Genomic DNA, 12913 nt, shown 5'->3' on the forward strand with positions numbered 1-12913 from the left:
TAATTTCTTTATTTTTTGTTTTCTCATTGCTAAAGCTAACATTTCTAGTACAATATTGAATAATAGTAATGATAGTAGGCATCCTTGTTTCATTCCTGATCTTATTGGAACTGTGTCTCATTTCTCACCCTTATGAATAATGCTTGCTTATAGTTTTAGGTAGATGCTGCTTATCATTTTAAGGAAAACTATTTATCTCTATGTTTTCTAGTGTTTTTTTTTTTTTTTAATAGGAATAAGGGTTGTATTTTGTCAAAAGCTTTTACTGCATCTATTGAGATTATCATATGATTTCTGGTAGTTTTGTTATCTATCTAGTCCATTATGTAAATTTGCTGATATAGAACCAACTCTGCATTCCTAGTAAAAATCTCCTGGTCATAGTGTATTATCCTGCTGATAAATTGTTGTCATCTTTTTGCTAATATTTTATTTAAATTTTTGCATCAATATTCACAGGGAGATTGATTTATAATTATTGTTCTGTTTAACTTTGTGGTTTAAATATCAACATCGTATTTATATCATAGAAGGAATTTGGCAGGACTTCTTTGCCAATTTTTTCATATAGTTTACATTACAAGGGAACATTGAGGTTCCCCTACTAGTATTGTTTTGTTATCTAATTCTTCTTGTAACTGGTTTAACTTTTCTAAGAATCTGGATACTCTACCACTTGGTACATATACATTTAGTATCAGTAGTAATTCATTGTCTATGGTATGCTTCCGCAAAATGTAGTTCCCTTTCTTATCTATTTTAATTATATCTATTTTTATTTTTGCTTTATCTGAGGTCATAGTTAACTACCTCTGCTTTTTTTTTTTTCTTTAGCTGAAGCATAATTAATTTTGCTCCAGCCTTTTACTCTTACTCTTTATGTATCTCTCTGTTTCAAATGAATTTCTTGGAAACAACATGTTGTAAGATTCTGGTTTTTAATCCATTCTGCTATTCACTTCCATTTTATGGGAGAATTCATCCCATTCACATTCTTAGTTATGATTACCAGCTGTGTATTTCCCTCCATCCTATTGCTCATGCTTTTCACTCTTTTCACTTTGTCCCTTCTTAGTAGTATTTGCTTTCTGATTAACTATATCCTCAATCTGCCTTCTCTTCTATCAACTTCTTTTCTTTTCTTACTCCTTTTTCCTAGTATTTCTGCCCTCCTTTCTATTTAATATTTCCCCTTTCTTTTCCCTTTTACCTCCTATTTCTTTAAAGGATAAGATAAATTTCTATTTCTGAGTGAATATATTATTCCCTCTTTGAGCCCAAACTGATAAGATTAAGCTTCAGACAATTCTTATCTCCCTTATTCTTTCCCTCTATTGGAACAGATCTTTTAGGCCTCTTCTTGAGATCTATTTTACCCCATTTTACCTCCCATTTCCTCTTCCACACCTTAGAATTTTTTCTTTGATTCCATCACATCAGAACCAATTTATACCCACACCTTTTGTCTGAGTATGCCTCCTTTAACTGCCTTCATGAAAGATATAGGTCTTAAGAGTGACAAGTATCCTTTTTCCCATCTAAGGATATAAACAATTTAATCTTTAAATTGTTTTTTTTTTCTTTCCTCTTTTACCTTTCTATGCTTTTCTTGAGTCCTGGGTTTGAAGAAAAAAAATTCTGTTTAGTTCTGGTCTTTTCCAAAGAGATACTTGAAAGTCCCTTACTTCATTAAAGATCCATCTACTCTCCTGAAAGATGATCCTTATTCTCACTGAATACTTGATTTTTGGTTGTAATCTAAGGTCCTTTGCCTTCTGGAATATGGTATTACAGGCCCTCTGATCCTTTATTATAGAAGTAGCCAGATTCTGTGTGATACCAACTGTGGCTACTCAATATTTGTATTGTCCTTTTCTGGCAGCTTGCAGTATTTTTTCCTTGACATGATAGTTTTGGAGCTTTGCGACAATTTTTGGGGGGGTTCCCTTGTGAGATCTCTTTCCAGAGGTGAGGGTATTTTGTTCTCTACTTTTTGTATATCAAAATAGTTTTTATTGATAATCTCTTAAAAATGTTATATAGCCTTTCTTTTTAGTTCCTGACTTTCAGGTAGACAACTAATTTTTAAAATTGTCTCTCCTAGATATATTTTGCAGGTCTACTGTTTTTCCAATGAGGTATTTTATGCTTTCTTCTATTTTTTCATTCTTTTTCATTTGTTTAATGGATTTTTAATGTCTTGTAGAGTCATTAGCTTTTATTCATCCAGTTCTACTTTTTAACATATTTGCTTCACTTAGCTTTTGTATCTCTTTTTCCATTTAATTAATTCTACTTTTCAAGGTATTGTTGTTTTCTTCAGTGGATTTCCTTTGAATTTGGCCAATTGCATTTTTTAAGGAATTGATTTTTTTTTTCAAACGATTTTGTTCTTTCCTTTTTCAAGCTGTTGACTTTCTTTTGCATGCCTCTTGTTTCTTTTCCCAGTTTTTCTCTTCTATTTCTCCTATTTGCCTTTTAAAATCCTTTAAGAGTGCTTCCAAGAAACCTCTTTGGTCTTGAAACCAATTCATATCATCTTTTGAAGTTTCCCTTGCGGGCATTTTGTCCTCATCTGAGTTGGTGTTTTGATCTTCCCTCTTACCATAGTAGCTTTCTATAGTTATGGTTTTCTATTTCTTCCTCATTTTCTTTACCTTTTTTCCCCCTTCTTTTTTTTTTTTTCTATTTTGTGACTTTTAAGGTCATGCTCAGCTCCTTAGATACAGGGGTCTCTGTCCCAAGCTTCTTGTGCTGCTCTGAGCCTTGGCTTAGAGTACAGGGGCCTCTTGTATTTGGTGTCTCATTCACTGCATGAAACAACTTTACCTGCTCTTTCCAGGCAACAACCTGGTTTCCTGGCTGGAAATTTACCTTCTGTGTTGGTACTAGAGGCTTCCCCACTAATCCGCTATACTACTGAGCCAGGACCAGGCTCTCAGTTGCTGATCTGCTGATTAAGACCCTCTCCCTGGTTTTCCCAGACACGATCTGAACTGGGCTGAACACCCCTTTCATCCCAGTGAGATAAACCTTTTTTTGAAATCCTACTATTCTATCTTGAACTGGAAGAGTGAATTCATTCAGACTGTGTTCAGGAATTTGGTTTTATGTGGTTTTCCATCAGGTTTTTTGTTTGTTTGTTTGTTTGTTTTTTTCAAATTTAGGTTACACTGTCAATTATAAAATATAAATAATAATATACTAAGCACCAGTTTCACAAAATCATGATGAGATAATGTGAGTGAAGTACATTGCAAACCTAAAAAATATTGCATGAACATCAAATATGTTTATACAGTTTCATTGCCCCTTCAAGATTCTTATTATTTTCAGCTCCTGACATGAAGTGTACCTCCCTTCTTTATTTAATGAATTTATGCAATGAATTGCACTAAATTTCTCATCAGGCTCTCCAGTGATAAAAGTGCTATATTTAATTTCGGAAATATCTTGTTTCCAATCCTCAGTAGACAGTCACTGCGAATGTGACTGACTCTACACAAATCAAAAGAAAAGTTTTTATGTCTTGTATATTTTATTTTAGTTAATAGCTCTTATATACCCCCCTTCTTTTTCAAAATTGCCACCACCCTAGGATAGTCTAACACCACTTCCCTCCTAGAATATTACCCTAAACTAGTAATATTTTTCTCTCTGCCCTAAAATCTCTATCCACTCCAGTTTGTCCTCTGTTCCACTGTCAGTAGACTTTCCCTAATATCCAGATCTTAGTATGTCTCTCACAAACCCCAAGTAGCTCTCTATCACCTCTCTAATCAAAAATAAAATTCTCAGTTTGCCATGTAAAGCCCTTACTATCTGCCTTTTCCCTAACTTTCCAGTTTTTTAATTGTTATTTCTTCTACAGTGCCTCCGCCCCCAATCTCTCAGTTAACCCGTAATGCTTCTCTCTGTGTTGTTTGTCCCATAAAAAAAATAACTATTTTGTTTGAACTATTTCCTATGGTTTTTCCCCATCTATGGTAAAATGTTCTCCCTCCTTATCCCTGTCAATAATCCTTCAAGTCCCAGTTAAAATCCCACCATCTATGAGAAGCTTTTCCTAATCTTCCTTAAAGTGAATTCATTTTATCTGAGATTATCTCCAATTCATGTATTCATATGTGTCCAGATAGATAGAAATATATTTTTCAATATAGATATAGTTAGATATAGATTAGATAAATATAGATTAATATATATGTTTATGTATGGTGTTTGGCTGTTGTTTTGTTGTTGTTGTTGTTATTATTGTTGATCTCAGGAACTGTTTTGATTTTTGTTTGCTTTTTAAATTTTTCTTGAATTGAACAGCACCTGCACATTTTTGCTTTTTTTTTTTTTTTTTTTTTTGTTGTGTCCAACTTGTCATGATCCCATTTTGAGTTTTCTTGGCAGAGATACTGGAATGAATTGTCATGTCCTTCTCTAGTTCATTTTACAGATGAGAAATTGAAGCAGCCAGGTTTAAGTAAATTGTCCAGGGTCACACAGCCAGAAAGTATATAAGACCAGATTTGGACTCGGGAAGATGAGTCTTCCTAACTTCTGGCTTGGCCCTGTATTTGTTATGCCCACCTACCTGGATTCCTGACACCTTAAGGACTTACTGATAATTATTGATTCAATGAGTGATGAAAGTGATGAGAGAAAATGAATTTTGTTTAAAAATTAGAAAGATGGAAGTCCTATACATGTAAAATGCAGTGAAAAATGAGGTCACTATTATTAGTTTTAGCTAGCCATTATACTTTGCTAAAAGAGAACTCTCACAAAATGGGTATAATATTTAAACAATTGTGACATAAAAACAAAACTCAGCATAAAAGTTTAAAATATATAATGATCAGATGTTACCTTCTTTGTGAAATATTCCCTGCTTTCCTAGTTGTTAATAATTCTTCCTTCTTCAAATTTTATATTTAGATCTGGCCATAGACACTAACTTTCTGACTCTGGGCAAGTCTCTTCACCCTGTTTGCCTCAAATTCTTCATCTATAAAATTAGCTAGAGAAATAACGGGCAAACTATTCCAATATCTCTCCAAGAAAACTTTAAATTAAGTCAAAAAGAGTCAAATATGCCTGAAAATGACTGAAGACTAACAACAAAATTTGTTTAGCTTTGTCATGTTATATTTCCCTCAAATAATATAAGCTCCTCCTTATATTGTTTCTCCCCTTTTTTTCAGTATTTGTTTGTTTGTTTGTTTTTTCTGCTTGCTTAAACTAAACATTCCATCTGTACCTAGAATTACATTTTCTCAATTCTTTTGCATTTGTTCTATTGATCACTATTATTCTTTACTTTGATTAAAACCTAAAAGACTGTTTACATGCTTGTTGATTGATTCATCTCTAATACTTTCATATCCATTTTCTCCCATGCTGCCAAAAAACAGACTCAGATCTTCTCTAAATTATCCTCATAAATACCTTTCTTTGAGTCTGACACCCATTCAGGCAGATTTACAAGGCCCAATAAAATTTATCTTCATTGCCTCTTCCTCCTTACTGCTCAGTATCTCTTCAATCTCTGGTACTTTGGCTTCTAACTCCAGTACTTTATTATTGTTTTTGTTCTTGTCTACCCAGTCTCAAAGAGGACCAATAACATCAGTAGCATGATGTCTTGAATTTCAAGTGAATTGGATTTAAGTGAATCAAAGCTGTGCAAAGTCAATTAGCCTACCTCTCTCTTTTAGTCATCTGAATCTAGTAGCAAGATATCTATCAGGACAGCTGGGTACTTCATTATATCTGCCTTCACAATGGTCACTCAAAACCTTAATATTGCAAAATGCACTAGCCTTTGCCTGATCCTTATCCTCTGTGATTGTTCTGTGGGATTCAACACAATTCTTTTCCCGGACAGTCTTTCTCCTGTAACTTCTGAGATGTTTCTGTTTGGGTTTTTCTCCTACTAGTTTAACTATTCCCAATGAGTCAGGTAAAATAATTTATTGTCTTCCTTCTAGGAACACAGTTTCATTATGAAACAAGCTTTGTCCTGGAAATAATCCTTTCAGACTTGCAGATGTCATCAGTTAAAGTATTAATTGACAAGTCATTCTGAATAGTTTTTTTGTTTCCTCCATCTGTTTGATGGGAATATTCATTAAATTTTTACCAAATTAGGCATATAAAATCTTAACAAGGAAATCTTTATTTTTTTATGATTTAAAGATTGTTTTTATGGAAAAGTCTTTGCAATTCAGTCATAGAATCTGCACAATCTAAGATCTTGCTTAAAAGCTATGTGTTCTTTTTGGTACATTTTAAGAAATCATTTCATTCCTGATCTAGTTTATTCACTCTATTAATGAATTATTTTTAAAGAGAATTAATCATCAATTAATAAGTGAATTAACTTTTGTCTAAATAGTATCTTTACTTGTAATTCTCTTACCGTATAGTTCTGTCATTTTACTAGAATAGTTGAACAGTTTATTGTCTTGTAGTAGAGAGAAATAATCATTGTAGTCACTTTCAAGGAGACTGCTAGCTTCTTGAGAGCACTTTGTGTTTGGATACCCAGTATGAAATCATAACAGATAATTAATATTTGTTAAATTTTGGTGCTAAAGAAGAAAATATACCTCTTTTCCTTCTTTGTATGGGGCACGAAGCATAAGGTTTGTTATCAAATTGGTTGATGCTTGGTTAATTTGACTGAATGCTTTCTTTCCCCCTCTCTTTGCTACAAAGGATGGCCTTCTGGGGAGAGGCTTGGGGAGAAAGATTTTAAAAGTAGATTATGTTAAAAGTATGATAAATACACATATATGTATTTTTCTATATGTATATAGATTAGTATGTGTTTATTCATTGTTATTATATGTGAAACATGTTGTTCATTATTATATGTGAAACATGAGACCCCAGAAGTTATGTGAGTTTTAAGATACTCCTTTGGCTATGTATTCACTCAATCATCATCATGAAACTTCAGCAATATGTATAGTTTTGCTAGTAAATCATAGAAAAACAATAGTTTATGAATGAAGAGAATTGTGAAGGCTATCTCACAAGTTGGAGATAGGGTTCTAAGAACTGAGAGGTCAGCTGTGCCCTAGGCCAGGTTTCTTTCTCCAGAGGTCACTTACTTTACAGGGAGTGGGACCAGATAGCCCTTTTCTTTGTGAGACTAAGTTGGGCCCATCTTGGTTTTTAAACTCTCATATAAGGTCATTTAGTAATCCTAAAGATGTGGTGGGATTATCAGATTGTTTCCTCATTTTTGACTTAAAATGTGAGGTCATTTGTCCTGACTAAAGATCCAGTTTATAGGGAGGGGTTACCTCAGGCCCCTATATAATTCTTGTCTGTTAACTGGGTCTTGCCTCTCCTTGTCTAATTGCTTGTTGGGAGGGATATGCCCTTTCTCATGTGAATGTAATAAAACTCCTTTTTACTTTTACCTTGAGAAATCTCCTTGATTTATTTAAGCCAGTAGTCTTGTCCCACAGTTTTGAACAAAGTCGCTTAATGAAATAACATAATAAGGAAAATACTCATAAAGATCAAACATGGTGGGCCATCAGACCTGTGGACAAGTAAATCCTCTCAAGTCATTTATTTGGATGGAAAAGCATGCACATGAAGGGGATAACTCAAATCTCTAATGCAACTATGCTCCCACATTTCTTCTGCCTTAGCCCCCAGAGTTTACATTTCAGTTCTTTTTGAAAGACCAGCCTTTACAAACCTAGTTATATTAGTTGCAAATACTTTCTCTTTCTATTTTCTTTCTCCTTAAGAAAGGTGATCTACCAGTTCCCTTTAGTCCAATGGCTAAATGCTTTCAGAATATAGACTTCTTAGTCAGCTAATTAGAGCCTGAAGTTATTTAATTCATGCCCATATACATTTAATTTATCTTTTTTTTTATTTTTTTTAATTTTTTTTATTATATATATATATATATATATACATATATATATATATATATATATATTTTATAATATTATCCCTTGTATTCATTTTTCCAAATTACCCCCCCTCCCTCTATTCCCTCCCCCCGACGACAGGCAATACCATACATTTTACATGTGTTACAATATAGTCTAGGTACAATACATGTGTGTGAATATCATTTTCTTGTTACACAATAAACATTAGAATCCGAAGGTACATGCAACCTGGGCAGACAGATATTAGTGCTAACAATTTACATTCCCCTCCCAGTGTTTCTTCTCTGGGTGTAGCTACCTCTGTCCATCATTGATCAACTGGAAGTGAGTTGGATCTTCTTTATGTTGAAGATTTGCACTTCCATCAGAATACATCCTCATACAGTATTGTTGTTGAAGTGTACAGTGATCTTCTGGTTCTGCTCATTTCACTCAGCATCAGTTGATTTAAGTCTCTCCAGGCCTCTCTATATTCCTCCTGCTGGTCATTTCTTACCGAGCAATAATATTCCATAACCTTCATATACCATAATTTACCCAACCATTCTCCAACTGATGGACATCCATTCATCTTCCAGTTTCTAGCTACAACAAAAAGAGCTGCCACAAACATTTTGGCACATATATGTCTCTTTCCGCTCTTTAGTATTTCTTTGGGATATAATCCCAGTAGTAGCGCTGCTGGGTCAAAGGGTATGCACAGTTTGATAACTTTTTGGGCATAATTCCAGATTGCTCTCCAGAATGGCTGGATTCTTTCGCAACTCCACCAGCAATGTATTAGTGTCCCAATTTCCCCACATCCCCTCCAACATTTGTCATTATTTGTTCCTGTCATCTTAGCCAATCTGACAGGTGTGTAGTGGTATCTCAGAGTGGTCTTAATTTGCATTTCTCTGATCAGTAGTGATTTGGAACACTCTTTCATGTGAGTGGATATAGTTTCAATTTCTTCCTCTGAGAATTGTCTGTTCATATCCTTTGACCATTTATCAATTGGAGAATGGTTCGGTTTCTTATAAATTATGGTCAGTTCTCTATATATTTTGGAAATGAGACCTTTGTCAGAACCTTTGTTTTTAAAAATATTTTCCCAATTTGTTACTTCCCTTCTAATCTTGTTTGCATTAGTATTATTTGTGCAGAAACTTTTTAGTTTGATGTAATCAAAATCTTCTATTTTGTGATCAATAATGATCTCTAGTTCTCCTCTGGTCATAAATTCCTTCCTCCTCCACAAGTCTGAGAGGTAGATTATCCTCTGTTCCTCTAATCTATTTATTATCTCCCTCTTTATGCCTAAATCATGGACCCATTTTGATCTTATCTTGGTATATGGTGTTAAGTGTGGATCCATATCTGGAATCTTTGGGTTTGTCAAAGATTAGATTGCTATAGATGTACCCTTTTTTGTCCTTTGTATCTAATCTGTTCCACCATTTAATTTATCTTTAAAAATACTTCTTTCTGCTAGCAGGTATAAGAAAATTCCCAAAAGATGGCTACAAAGTCCACGTTAAATCCTATTATTTCCTTATTGCCTTCTTAAATGTACCTCAATATATTTCTGAAGATTTTTTCAGACTTTCAAAATTCTTTGGGAATCTTCATGAAACTTAATATAAGGAAGCATAAAATCTAAGCTAATAAGACCAAGTTTTCCTCCTGGTCCAAGTTAGTGTGGATATGTGGCCAGCAATAAAGCTTGCTACACTTAAGCCATCATCATCACCATCATCATCTTTATTATCATCATCTTTGTCTTTCTTAATCTTGCCCAGGTATTAGAATGTGACTGTCAGTGAAAAATGTATTCTATATCTAGTCAAGGAAAAGAAACTAGGGGCAATAATGCATAGGAAGGCCAAGAGCTTCACTAATGTCAACCCTTCTCTTCATTACTTTCTTTCTCTAAATTATTCAATCTCTTTGAGACCTGTTTTTCTCATCTATAAAATCAGGATGATAATGGTTGCACTGACTGATTTTCAGAGACCATTTGTGAAGAAATCACTTTGTAAACTGTGAAGTGAATTATGAAAGTGATTGTGTGTATGATTCTTTCTTTCACCACAATCCATAGTAACATTTGTGAAATGGAACAACATTTGGAGTTACTGATTGTCGATGTGAGGATTCATTCCAACTCATTTCATTTCTAGCCCCAATTCTGCATATTGTTCTTCTCTTTTATAGGGGCCTACTAAGTATAACTTAATCAAGCACATGGGGTCAAGTCCATCTTCTCCATCTCCAACTTTTATTCCTTTAATCTCATCCAATAGCATGATTCCAAGTTCTACATCTCCTTAAGGTAATTAAATGCAATATTCCTCTTTTATTATACAAATTCCTTCTCTAGATTTCCCAGTAGAGATATCAACCAAAACTGAGCAACAGCATGAGTTTGCATATTTTTAAAATCTCTGCTGTATTAAACAGGAATCCACTAAAGTATTTTTTTTATTCAAAGACACATGCAAATTTTCATAAGAGAGCTCTTTATTTGCCTTCTGAATTTTGAAAAGTTCTTGTAATAAAGAATTAAGGCCAACTTGTTCTAAACATTTTTATCCCTAGTTCATTGAACAGCATGACCCATAGATATTAGGGGGAAGTATAGTTGAGGAAAGGGACATCATTTCTATTGAGCAAAGCTAAGCACATAGTAGGCATGTTCACAATATTATAGACTTACATTTCTCTACTAGGGAGTTTTCACACTGGGATTTCCTTATTCTGTGAAAGTCACAAATATTTCCTTTCTCAATCAAAACAGGAAACAATTGTGTGTGATTGCAGAGGCCTCCCAACTGCAACTTCTTTGCATTTAACTACTTTATATATAAATTGTTGGAAAGGGAGGATCCTAGTAGTTGATGAAGATTGTGGGATTATGTAGGTATTATCTGTATTTGAGTCTCCCCTATTGGAAGGCAAATTAACTGGGAATAGAGATTGTTTCATTTTTACTTATTATGCCCCTATACTCTGGGAGGATATTTTGTAATTAAAGGTCTGGAAGAGAATTTAAGGATCTTTTTGTCAAATTCTCTTATTTTTTAGATGAAAGAAATGATACCAGAAAATTTAAGTCACATTAGAGGATAATGTTCATTCAAGACAATAGAACACCTATAGTTTTTTTTTAGTTCTAGCTCAATTTATTATTGCAAAAGTCTCAAATCATAATTAGGTCATAAGACCATATCCCGATGAGAGAGTCTTCATTCAGTTTTCTCTATCCATTACCTATTGGATTCTGGGTAAGACACTTCAAATCTTCCTGCCTGATTGCTTAGCAATGCAATGTTCATATCCTACTGTGGAAAATGAGCTCCAAGAGTTGGGATCATGCAACATAAAAATAGACAGTGAAATACAAATTCCTCTATTCTCAGACTCTGGATTGCTCTTTTTCCTGCTCTTTGGTAGGTCCAAGAAAAGTGTCTCCTATGATGGAAATAAGAGATTTGTGAAGAGAAAGTAATTCTCTTGACAGCTGACTGAAAGAGGGTTTGGAGAACAAAAATGATGGAGAAAAGTTCCTTTTAGTATTCTTTCTTCTACCAATTATACTTCCTGCCTGCCAAACCACATGGTAATGCTCTTTGTTCAGCCAAGTATTATGAGTTTATTTTATGAAGGGATGGAGGCAAAGCACTAAAATGATAGGATTAAGAATTCATTTTGACCAAATGAAAATCGACATAATGACAAACATCAGGGAGGATTTACTGTGCCTTATGAGCATCAATAAAGGGATTGTTTAGTGCACAATAGAATTTAAGCTATTCTTTCTATAACCATGATAACTATCATTTTTTTCTTCTACTATTTAAGATCATCTTTCACATTGAAAAGAAATGGCAAATTGATTTTGTGGGTATCTGCACATAGTAGGTGATCAATAAGTAAACTGAATAAATTTCATATGAGATCATTGTTGGTCAACTAGGTAGCACAGTAGATGGAAAGCCAAATCTGGAATGAAGAAGACCCATCTTCTGGAGTTCAAATCTGACCTCCCTTATTGATTGTGTAGTCCTGAGCAAATCTCTTAGACCTATTTGTCTCAGTTTCTTCATCTATAAAATTAACTGAAATAGGAAATAGCAAACCACTCCAATATCTTTGCTAAGAAAACCCCAAATGGCTTGTGAAGATCTAAACATGATGGAAAAGATTAAACAACAACAAAGATCATTATATATTATATTATTGTACCATATATTAGGTTCATTTAATGTGTGAGATATAGAGTAGGTATGATGGACTAAGTATTCACTGCTTCTGAGCCAGGAAGACTTGGATTCATGGACTCCCTTTAATGTATAAAGGCTATATGATCCTGGGCTGATCTCTTAATCTTTCAGTGCCCCAGGCAATTCACTATTACTCTAGCTTACAGAAAATACATTAAATTTAATTACTGTCTTTTTCTTTCTTTCTTATTCAATGAAAAAGACTTGTGGCTTTTGCTATTTAACCATCTTTACTACTTCCTGCTTGCCAGGTCAGGCACAAGTTGGAAGCTGAGATGCCTCCTAGATGTGCTTGGGCCTCACCCAGCAGTTGTCTCTGATTAATTTGGGGAATGGGGTCTAGCACGCATCCCCCACACTTTCTTCTTTCCTTTTTTTCCTCTCTCTCCCTCCTTCCCTTCCTCCCCCTTCACTTTCTTCTTCTTCTCTCCCTCCCCTTTTTTCTCTTTCTTTCCTTCTTTCTTTTTATCATTCTTTTTGTCTTTCTTTCTTTCTGTGTCTTTCTTTCTTTTCTTCTTCTCTTACTCCTTCCTTTCCTTCTTTCCTTCTTTCCTTGCTCCTTTCCTCCCTTCCAACCTTCTTATTTACTTTCTTTTTTTCTTCCTTTCTTTTCTTTCTTTCATCCCTTTGCTCTGGAATAACTATGAAAGGAAGAAAGAAAGGAAGGAAGGAAAGAAGGAAGTAAAGAAGAAAGAAAGGAAAAAGAGAGGGAAGAAGGGAGGGAAGAAATTC

This window comes from Sminthopsis crassicaudata, chromosome 1, assembly GCF_048593235.1.
Source record: "Sminthopsis crassicaudata isolate SCR6 chromosome 1, ASM4859323v1, whole genome shotgun sequence".
Taxonomy (NCBI): Eukaryota; Metazoa; Chordata; class Mammalia; order Dasyuromorphia; family Dasyuridae; genus Sminthopsis; species Sminthopsis crassicaudata.